The sequence below is a fragment of the Hypanus sabinus genome, chromosome 7 (genome assembly GCF_030144855.1).
Source record: "Hypanus sabinus isolate sHypSab1 chromosome 7, sHypSab1.hap1, whole genome shotgun sequence".
NCBI lineage: Eukaryota > Metazoa > Chordata > Chondrichthyes > Myliobatiformes > Dasyatidae > Hypanus > Hypanus sabinus.
The window spans coordinates 163,555,608-163,568,134 of record NC_082712.1 but is presented as its reverse complement, the minus strand read 5'-3'; positions in this window follow the sequence as shown (position 1 = coordinate 163,568,134).

Sequence of the window (12,527 nt, the reverse complement as noted above, 5' to 3'; positions counted from 1 at the left end):
TTTTCTTAATCAGTCTGAAAAGTCCTGAGTATGCTGAGCAGTCTAATAAAATTTCTTTGAACCAGTCCAAAAAACATACTTGAAAACTTGTTGGTTCTTCAAAATTGATGCTAATTAAGAAAAGGGAGGGACATTTTGTCATCACATAACATTGCTATTAACTTATGCAGAAAGAATCAACTTCATCTGTAATAAATTAGTAATCTTGGCTTACTTTGGATATAAATAGCAAATCATTTGATATGAGTTGGAATGATCTCAATTTGGGAACAAATGTTGAAGGTATCTCTATCCTCTCTGCTAGTTGACAGATTTTTTACATGTGCTCAACTTGGCTGTGATGTTTCCTATATTACATGTCAAATGTTCCTCGTTCATTTTATTGGAATGTCTCAAAGCCGTGAAAAATGTAGCTTTTTCTACTTGACATCAGTAGTGGTAAAGAAGTTGCCAAATAGTTCTTCTTGCACACTGAACATCCATAAAATTGACGAAATGAAAAACAAGAACATCAGATAAAGGGTTGAATTGTGTTGAATGGCTTTGGAGAAAGATCTTAGTTTTCAACCATCCATGCCTAAGGAAGCATGGATCTTAAGGAAAACCAACAAATGCGGATGTTAGAAATCTGAAATAAGAAGCTATTTGGAGAAGTTAGAAATAAAACACATTTAAAGCTTGGTAAGATATTTTATTACACCCTCTCAGAAATCCAATTATGATAGTAACCTCCCTGTTTGCTGGAGAAACTGTGGAAATCAAAATGCCAACCATTTTCATATTTTCTGGGATTGTCCCGTTATCAAAGATGTTTGGAGTGGGATATACAATGCCCTACAAGACATTTTTAAATGTGAAATACTCTTAGAAAGTAAGACCATATATTTTGGCATATACCTCAAGAATGGTTGAAAAGAGATAAATATTTAATGAATATACTGCTGGTGGCTGGTAAAAAGACTCTTACCAGGAAAGGAGAGCCCAACTTCAAATGCATGGATGGAAATTACAATGGACATTTACAAAATGGGGAAGATAACAGCATCTGTTAATTATTTTGATTCATACTGGGAAAAATGGTGTAACTACATAACACCTCTTAGGTCTGATTTTATTCTCATAAATCAACGAATGTGTTGTAAAAAAAGATCACTCCCTACTTGTACATAGTTTTCTCCTTTTGCTTGTTCTTTCTTTCCTTCTCTTTTCTATAAGTGTATACCTCAGATAAATATTATTTGGAGATTTGTGGCAAATATGAATATATAATATATGTACAGTATCTGAAATACATCTCATTGAAATGTTTGTTTGATGATGAACTTCAATAAATTAGAATAAAAAAGAAATAAACCATGTTTAAAGTTGCAGAGAAGGGACAGAGGGATGGCGAGAACCAAAGGAATTTATGTGATCCAAGAGATTGAGAATAACATGGATGATAGTGGTAAGAGAATGAGTACCTCTCCACAAGTACAGCCTAAACTGTTAAGTATGCTCAACATTCTGTCAATGATTCCATTTGAAACCCTTTTTTACTCAGTGTCTCTAGAAACACAGCTGGTTAGCCCCTCACCGCTAGCAAGTCAATGGACTCAGTGGTGAGAAAACCACCTCTCTTGAATTCCGTACATCTATGGGTCAATATGACTTGGGTCCCACCAGATCGGGAGAGTTGGGATGTTTTGACCAAGTGCACCACAACCTGAGCGTATACCATGTAAAGGCTGCTCACTTTCAATTACCCATCAGCAGAAATAACAGATTGTACACTTCATACAATTATAACTTAAGTATATTCCAGCTTTATTGAACAGTTAGTAGGAAAAAAAGAAGAAAAAAATAAAACAGGCCCATTACAGTTAACCTAGTCTAATGTGCACATAAGTTGGAACTCACCTTGAAATTGTCTTTAATTCACGCACTGGATCCACGGTCTGTGCGAAAGCACACATCACTTTCTGAATATCGCTTGAAATCCATCTCAAAATGGCTCCCCCACGGGAGTATTGGTTCTTCTGCACAAAGCACCTTGTGCAACAGGGATGGCATCTTCAGCATCTTCCTTCCTATCTTCTCAGCTCCTGCCAAAACGACCTCGACCTACACCACTGTCCATCACAAAATCCTCTCTGCACACCATTCTCTGGAACCTTCTCCCAATCTCACCATTCTGATTGGCTGAATCCTAAACTGAACAACATAGCCCCTTATCTTTACCTCAAACTCAAACAGGGTGAAAGAAGAACAGACTGCTCTTACAGAACTGCTAAAATGAAATACCTCCAGCACAGCAGTAAAAATCTTAACCAGGGTGTTACACATTTAATATCAGAGAATATATATAGCATACAACCTGAAATTCTTACTCTTCACAGAAAAAAACACTGGAACCCCAAAGCCCCCTTCCTCTGTTCCCATACACAAGCAACAGAAAAGCATCAATCTTCCCCCCTCTCCCACTTATTTCAGCAGGAAGTATCAACTCCCAGCACCAACCAACCGAGCAACACCAACCCAAAGAGAGATCACAATCTGCAGTTGAACAAAACCCATTGTTCACCAGACAATTCAACAAGCCACAGGCTCTCTTCCCCCCCCCCACTCTCTCTCTCTCTCTCCCCCCTTCCTCTCTCTCTCTCCTCTTTCTCTCCCCCCTCTCTTCCCCCTCTCTCTCCCTCGCTCTCCTTCTCCCTCTCTCTCTTTCTCTCCTCCCACTCTCTCTCCCCCCTCTCTCTCTCCCCCCCTCTTCCCCCCCTCTCTCTGTCTCACCAACAAGGGACAGAGCAGTGTTGCCCCTTCCACAGCGAGAGGTGAGACTAACAAAACAAATTGCTTCCTGTTACCATGTTATAATCTGCCGTGAGCTTTTATTCTCTTTTCTGATTTCCAGCAATGACAGTACTTCATAACTGATCATTCCAATGTGATTGTTTTCATCTTTCTCAGATTTTATTCTTGGATGTACAACTCCTCTAGACAGATCAACTGTGATTAAATAATTTTTGCCTACCTCTCACAGCTGCCTCTCAACCTCATCTCCTATCCAGAACAGTGATAGCATTCTCTCTGTCCTCACTTTCTGGCTTTCCAGCCTCTTCTTTCAGTGTATCATCTTCCATAATTTCCATCATTTCCAACATGATGCCACTGCCAAAAAAAAAATCATCTCATCTCCATCCCCTGCAGCATTCCAAAGGGAACGTTTCTCTGTACATTTCTATGAGGGTTGATTGATAAGTTTGTGGCCTAAGGTAGAAGGAGTCAATTTTAGAAAACCTAGCACATTTATTTTTCCTACATTTACACACTTAGCCCAGCGGTTGTGGAGCATACGGATCCCTCCTTTGTAGAAGTCAGTGTCTTGGACCTCCAGAAGTGGTCCACAGCAGGGGTGATTGATAAGTCCGTGGCCTAAGTTAGAAGGAGATGAGTTATTAACTTCAAACTTACTGCACTTTTATGCAAAGAGTTGAACTGCAGGTGCAGGTAGCAAAAACTGTATAACTCATCTCCTTCTACCTTAGGCCACAAACTTATCAATTACCCCTGCTGTGGACCACTTGGAGGTCCAAGATGCTCTCATTACATTTTGTTTTTGGGGATGAACATCACTAAGGAGCTGTCTTGGTCTATCAACATAACCTCAATAGTAAGGAAGACATAACAACAACTATACTACCTGGTGTTTAAGGAAATCTAATTTGCCCAAAAATTGCTGACCAACATTTTATCAATGTGCGATAGAGAACATACTGGCATACAGAACGGGAGTGTGATTCTCTAAATGCAGCAAGACAGATTACAAAACACTCCAATGGGTGATTAGGATGGCTAAGTACATCATTGGGACTTAACTACTGGACGGAGACAATCTACAGGTCTCGATGCCTACAATGTGTTCGTAACATCATTACAGACCCATCCCATCCAGAACACTGTCTATTCAATCTCTTGCCATCTGGTAGGAGATACAGAAACATCTTAGCTAAGACAGCCAAGTTATCATATGAGGAATGTTTGGTGGTGCTGGGTCTGTACTTGCAGGAATTTAAAAGGTTGATGGGGGGATCTCATTGAAACTTTTTGGATGTTCAAAGGCCTAGACAGGGTAGATGTGAAAGGATGTTCCCATGGTGTGAGAGTCTAGGACAAGAGGGCACAGTCTCTGGATAGAGGGGCGCCCTTTCAAAACAGAGATGCAGAGAAATTTCTTTACCCAAGGGGTGGTGAAGTTGTGAAATTTGTTGTCACATGAAGCTGTGGGGGCCAGGTCGTTGTGTGTATATAAGGCAGAGATTGATAGGTTCTGGATTGGACATGGCATCAAAGGTTATGGGGAGAATGCCAGAAACAGGGGTTGAGGAGGAGATAGAAAAAAAATCATCAGCCATGATTGAATGGCAGAGCAGACGCAATGGGCCAGATGGCCTAATTCTGCTCCTATGCCTTCTGGTCTTCTGGTCTTATGGACAGTATGACTGAAAAACAGCTTCTTCTTGAGGGCTGCTATGCAGCTGAATAATGTTACACCCTGGCTGGTCAATGGCCTCTGAATATTTTGGACTACCGAAGTCCCTTGTTGCATAAAATCCATGATTTTTTAAGATTAAGCTGCACCACATGGATTGTAAATATCTGTTTTGGACAGGCTGAAGTAGCAATGCAATCTCATTGTCTAGAGCAATGACAAAAAGATCTATTCTTAAATTCTTTATCTCCAAGATATTCGAAGGTGAAAATGTTGGGAATAGTTTTGAAAGAGATATCAGAAGCATCCCCTGCCAAGAAGGATAGTGTGGGCGTATTGGTCATGACTACAACAATTGGTTTCAAAGATAAAGGCTGAATGGGGCTTTACTATAGTGTGGCAATACAAAGGTCGGAGGTTAATTGCAAACAAATTTGCTGAGCACAGAGGTAACTTATTTTTGCTGCCAAGGTATTTTTTGAAGGGCATTAACAATACAAAGAAATAATGGCTGCTTTGAACAGGGGAATTTAAGCTTTTAAGCTGCAAACAGTGCACTAAGGTATAAGATTCAGGTTTGTTTAATGTCATTTCCAGTGCGCAAGTATAAAGGAGAATGAAATAGTTGTTCCTCTGGATCTGATGCAGCACTAAAAGTAACCACAATAAGATAAAGAACACAATAATAAGCAAAAATGCAATAAATATAAATGCGTAAGATACCTTATATACATGGATTGATTGTATGTCTATAAAGTGATGCTAGGGACAGGAGTGTCTGTACATAAGGTGACTGACAAGAAATGATAAAGTTAAGATGGTTGAGGGCGTGGAGGCATAGATCAGCCTTACTGCTTGAGGAAAGTAGCGGTTCTTGAGTCTGGTGGTTCTGCTGCAGATGCTACATAGCACTCTATTGCACTGTAATGCTGCCATGAAACAAAAATCATGACATGTGAGTGATGATAAATCTGACTCTCAGGTGGTTCTCTGTTGTGGACTGAAAGTGGGAAAAGGGCAGGGAGAGGGGAATCATAGTTGGGAAAAGGGGAAGGGAGAGGGGAGGGAGTGGGAAGCACCACAGAGACATTTAGTAATGACAAATAAACCAATTGCTTGGAATCAAATAACCTTGCTGGGTGTTTCTGCACCCGTGCCACCCCCTGCCCCTGGCACTCCTTCTCTGTCACACACCTCTCTTGCAGCACCCCACCCTCGCCACTCCCAACATTCTTTGATCTCCACCGCATAATTGACAAATACAATACCGTGCAAAAGCTTTGGGCATGCTAGCTATATATTTGTTCCTAAGAGTTTTGCACAGTATTATATTTTGAATGTCCAATATGGGAAAAGGCTACATGAGATTAATAATGTTTAAAGACTCAGATTTAATTAACAATGTAATTTTTTAATTAGTTAATTTAGTTTATGTAGAGATACAGCATAACATTGACCCTGTGCCACTCAGTTACTTCCGTATGACAAATTAACCTACAAACCCACATATCTTTGGAATGTGAAAGGAAACTGCAGCACCCAGTGGAATATTTATCTAGTACCTAAACTGATCGCAAATCTGAAATTTATTGGCCCTTACATCAAATAGCAAATGAGTAGTGGGTTAAAGATTTTCAAGATTTGTGGCAGCATGAAACGGTTAGTGTAACGTATTACAGTGCCAGCGACCTGGGTTGAATTCCCACCACTGTCTGTAAGGAGTTCGTTCGTTCGTTCTCCCTGTGACCACATGGGTTTTCTCTAGGTGTTCCAGTTTCCTCGCACATTCAAAGACATACTGGTTAGTAGGATCAAAGTTCAACATTCAAACTAAATATGTTATTAAAGTACATATATGTTATCATATACAACCCTGAGATTCATTTTCTTGGGGCATACTCAATAAATCCATAGAATAATAGCCAAAACAGAATCAATAAAAGACCATACCAACTGGGCGTTCAACCAGTGTGCAAAAGACAAAAAAACTGTGCAAATACAAAAAGGAACACATCATAATAATAATAATAATAATAATAATAATAATAACAATAACAGCAACAACAACAATAATAATAATAATAATAATAATAAATAGATAAGCAATAAATGTCAAAAACATGAGATGAAAAGTCTTTGAAAGTGAGTCAATAGATTGTGGGAACATTTCAATGATGGGCTAAGTGGAATTGAGTGAAATTATTCCCTTTTGTTCAAGAGCCTGAAGGACGAGAGGTGATAATTGTTCATGAAACTGATGCTGTAAGTACTGAGAATCCTGTACCGTTTTCCTGATGGCAGCAACACGAGGAGAGCATGACCTGGGTGATGGGGTTCCCTGATGATGGGTGAAATTCGACAGCCTGAGCTTGTTGGGCTGGAACTCTCTATAATTCCTAAGGTTCCTGTCATTAAATATCCGAGCAGAATCTGACCTCCCAAAGTGCATTACCTCAGAGTTCTCTGGATTAAATTCCATCTGTCATTGCTCTGCCCAACTTTTCAGCTGATCTATGTCCCACTGTTTTCCTCGACAATTTTCTTTAATATCTACGGCTCCACCAATTTTTGTCCATGTAATTGGGTTGTTTCAAAAGTTTGTCTCCAGTTAATTAGGTAATCTTTTGTATCATTGTTAATATATATGTCCTAGATGGAATGATGGTTTTGGTGATGACTGGGCTTAAAATAGCTGATTTTAAGTTTTTAGTCAATAAAATTTTCTTTATTCAGATTTAAAGTTAATAGACATTAGGGAAGTGTAGCTATTACAGTGCCAGCGAGTCAGGTTTAATTCTGCTGCTGTCTGTAAAGAGTTTGTACATTTTCCCCGTAAGCGCGTGGCTTCCCTCCAGGTACTCTGGTTCCCCTCCACATTCCAAAGATGTACGAATTATAAGGTTAGTTGGTCACATGGGTTTATTGGGCAGTGCAGGCTCATTATGCCAGACAGGCCTATTACTGTGCTGTATCTCTAAATAAAAATAAATCAATGTCTTAAAGCTTTCAGAATATAAGCCTCATATTCTCAGTTTCCAACCAATAGAACCATTTTGTTCTGTCTTCTCCAGTAGTGTTCCATCATATCTGAAAAATGTAATTCATTTATCATTTTATTTGCCAAATTCCAGGAAACCCAGCCCACATTTATATACTATTTCAAAGAAAGGATTGATAGCACTTCCTAGTTTGCTGTTTTGCACTTATTAAGGAAAGAACATGAAGAAACTTGTCTGGTCATGAACAACAAATCCTTCATGATTCTGTAAAACAAATGTTAAAGGAATTGTCATGCAACCTGTATATAGAGGATTAATATTTCAACCCGCAAATTCACAGCATTTCACACTGAAAAGGAAAAGAGCAGTAAGCCTATCTGAGTCACACACTACCCTGACTTCAAAATATCATGTTGTTTTCTTCATTATTACTCAATAGAAACCCTGGTGCTCCCTCCACAGCAGCACCATAGGAGGACTTTCACATGAAATCATCTCACTGCTACCTTCCCAAGAACAATTAGGGCTGATCAAAAAATCTTCATCTTGCCAGCAAAACCCATGTAAAACAACCAGAAGTTTGAAATTAATTACACTATTTTCAGAATATGGATGATGCTAGCCAACTCAGAAATTCCAGACCAGAGAAAATTCTTGATCATGCTTTAATGGCTTTCTCATGGAAAAGGAGCGAATTCCAATTTACAAACTCAACATTGACAAAAAAACAGGTTTCAATAGGTATATTTAATGTCAGAGAAATGAATGTTTACAATATACATCCTGAAATTTCTTCGCAAACATCCACAAAAGCAGAGGAAAGCTCTAAAGATTGAATGACAGTTAAATGTTAGAACTACAAAGTCCCCTCCCCCAGCTCCCCCTCCCACGCATATGCAGTAGCAAAGTGACGACCCCCCCACCCATCAGCTAAAAGGCATCTTCACCCTTCACCGAGCACTCAAGCACAAAGCATCAACAAAGACTTGCAGTACCCCAAGTTTACCTAGTAATTCAACACACCACGGGCTCTCTCTCTCTCTCCTTATTAAGGAAAAAGAAATGTCCCCATTTCACAGCGAGAGGGTAGACATAACAAAGCAACTCGCCGATTTATGGTGTTAAAAGTCTGTTGCGTTGCTTTTTCCGAGCTCTGTGCCCAAGGATCTCTGAACACCATCAAACCATAGCTGCTGTGAGATAAATGGGTGAAGGTGTTCCTATGATGCAGCTGCTCTTTTCCTACATGAGAGTTAAAGCCTGGGAGGTATACTCAATATAAGCCTGCTGAGATGCTGTACTACATTGTGTAGATCAGGTATACTGTGCACCAATGATGCAGGAAATGGATGTTAGTTTCAGTGTCAAAAACATTTCTTAAACTACATTTTAGGTTGGTATTCAGATTTTTGAGTTTTTTCACTTCAGTAACCATCAATATAAGTGGCAAATATTCTATTGAAATTCAGCATTGGCCTCTATCATCACCACCACGTGCAGTGTCATATGATGTGGGTGATCATGGTCTCATGACCATGATTGTTCTTGGCAATTTTTTTAAAAAGAAGTCGCTTGCCATTGCCTGCTTCTGGGCAGTGTCTCTACAAGATGCGTGATCCTAGCCATTATCAATACTCCTCAGAGAATGTGTGCCTGGCATCATTGGCTGCATAAGCAAGACCTGTGATAGGCATCAGCTACTCATACAACTGCCCACCATCTGCTCCCATGGCTTCATGTAACCCTGATTGGGGGGGGAAGGGGTAAGAAGGTGCTACATCTTTCCCAAAGGTGACCTGCTTGTTAGTGGATGGAGTGCCTTCCACCTCCTTTGGTAGAGATGTATCTCCACTCCACCACCCATAATGAGCCTCTGTATTAGCACTTGATTATTAGCACTTTACAGCAAAGAAGAAGCCCTTCGACGCATTATGTTCATGGTAGCCTAGGGGAACTATTCATCCAAATTCCTCTTCCCAGATCTAGCTCATTGTCATGTGCATAAATGGTCAGCCAAGTATTTGTCTTATGCAATGAGGTTTCTTGTCTCCTTTGAGCACTATCCAGCAGATCCCTACAGACCTTCTGTAGTTTAAGTTCATTCACCAATGACTCAAGGTTCAAGATTGTTTAATGCCATTTCCAGTACACAAGTGTAAAGAAGAATGAAATAATTGTTACTCTGGATCTGATGCAGCACAAAAAACCCCTACAATAAGTCAATGAACAGAATAACAATAAGATCACAATAAATATAAATAGTTAAGGTAGCTTATAGACATAGATAGGTTACCCAATCAGAATCTATAGGTTGCTGAAGAGTGGGCTCAGTAATAGTAGTCAACTTAAAAGGTTTTTCTCAAAATCTGGAAAAAAATTGTTGTTTCTTTTCCTGCTGGGAGTGTTCACGAGAACACTACCTGCCCCTTGAGGTCCATCCATTCAGTAGAATTATGGTCAGACTGGACCAGGATCTCAACTTCAAATAGTGATCTAATGATTCAATCCTGTGATTTAGACTGGGGAGAGAATTCGAAAGAGTCGGCACCGCCTTCTTGATAGTTATCTGATAGGAATGTTGACAACCAAGACTCGGTGCATTGTGGGCCTGGTGGTAATCTATTTTAAATCATAAAATACTGTTTGGCAAAAGAAAAACTATGGGGATGAGGAGCAATTTCTTTGGCCAAAGAGAGCTGTATCTGTGGAATGCATTGCCACAGGCAGATGTGGAGCCAAGTCTTTATGTATATTTAAGGTGGGGATTGATAGATTCTTGATTGGTCAGGGCACGAGGGAAGGCAAGGGATTGGGGTTGAGAGAAAAATTTGTTCAGCCATGATGAAATGGTCCAATTCTGCCCCTTTATCTTATGGTCTAAATGTATTTTAAAGGTGAAAAAATATTTTTTGTCAACATAACAGTGTTAGTTTTCCACTTTCTGTGACAGTTGTTGTGGAATGATACATCCTTAGTTATCGGCCCCGGCTGTGTACTGAGCCCATTGTTTTACTCTGGGCTCACAAGTGATTGCATGGCTAAACATTTGAGCAATCACATGATTGTTTGCTAATGACTCAAAAGTGATAGGGCTCATCACCCACAATGATGGGATGGCCTACAGAGAGGAGGAAGGAGAACTTGAGGCCTGGTGCCAGGCAAAATAACCTCTTCCTCAACGTCAACAAGACAAAGGAGATGGTTATCGATTTCCGGAGAAGTCACAGCACTCACACTCCTCTTTACATGCAGTTTCAAACTCCTGAAAGTGCACATCTCGCACAACCTCTCGTGGTCCTGGAACACATTCTAAACAATCAGGAAAGTTCACCAGTGCCTCCACTTTCTGAGGAGGCTGCAAAGAGCTGAACTACGCACAACTATACTCACATTGTTCTGCAGACATGCAGCAGAGAGCATCCTAACAAGCTGCATCACGTCATGGAATGGAAACTCCACTGCAGGGGACAGGAAGGGTCTACAATATGTAGTCAAAACTGTCCAATGCATCAAGGATATACAGTATACTGTGTATAGAAAGATGCTCTAAAAGGGCTAGTAACATCATGAAGGATTCAACTCACCCTGCTCATGGATTGTTTGTCCCACTCCCATCAGGCAGAAGGCCACATAGTACTGTATCTACACAAGGACCTCCAGACTCATAGACAGTTACTTTCCCAACTAGTAAGATTGATCAACACTCCCTAACCTACCCCTCCACACTCACATGCACCATTTTATCATTTCCTGTCAGCCACCTTATGTCACTCCTGTACCTACCATCACTTTATGAACAACAATCAATCTATGTATATAAGCTATCTTGAGTATTTATATTTATTGCGTTTTTAATCATTGTGTTCTTTATCTTATTGTGTTTTTTGTGCTGAATTGGTGCCAGAGTAACAATTATTCTCCTTTACACTTGTGTACTGGAAATAACATTAAACAATCTTGAACCTTGAATTTTCACCCTTTGATTATTCTTGCCCTCTTCTTAACATGCTAACTCTTGTTAACTCTCTGGACATTGGCACCTCTAATCCCAAGTGCAATGGTTGTTTTATTTTGGGTTTAGACAGATGTGGCCCAAACATGACAATCTCGGATAGATCTTGATTGGCTTAGATGAGCTGGGTCAAAGTTTCTGTGTTGCATCCCTGCTGTATATCTATAATGGAGATAGCCGGAGTACAATGGACAACATTGGTGATCCATTATGACACTTCCCAGAATCTGTTCACTCATATTCTTTAGTATGAGTCATCTTAATAATAGTCAAGTTGGATCATTTTTAAAAAATATTCCAGCACCCTCCCTCATAATTCAGCCCGTAGCCTTTATAGCACTCAAATTAATGCCAAAGGAAATTAAGATCTGCAGAAAAAAAATATATTGGGGCAGTTGATACAATATTGCCCCAGGTCACACTAACTCTCACTACACTCTGAGAAAAAATTCAGGCTTTTGCAAGTTTTGTCACATTATTAATCTCCGTTCTTCCTTTCTTTTCACTGGAATTCTTATTTCAGCTAAAGAAAATAGCTAATAAATAAATTCAACTGAAAGTATCTCATAATAACTAAATTTTAAATTTTAATTCCAATATTTTAGTGGTTAGTGTATAGTATCTGTTTCATTTGAATGATACCTTAAAAGTCACAACCACTTTAAAAACAGATGACCAAAAAGCACTTACATTTATGAAATCTCATCCAATATAATAAATCCTTTCTTGGCTGCCTTTGAAGGGAAAGAGTCACACTAATTAATCTAATCCTTGCCGTCTGAGTGAGGGGATCATCTGTACACAGACCACCTCACAGCAGGTTCTCATTTACACCAATCTGTCTCCCATCACCTAAAGCCAGTCAATGCAATCAGTAGCTGCCTCGTACAGGACAATGTGAAACAGATTGTTCTGTCAGGCCCCATAAATAACTGTCATTAATATTCCAGCATGGAAACAGAAAGTCCCTCCGAACTCCTCAAGCCAGTCTATTCTTCTTCGTTAAAGGTTATGTCCAGCTGGCAAAATTTGCTGCTTGAAGAGG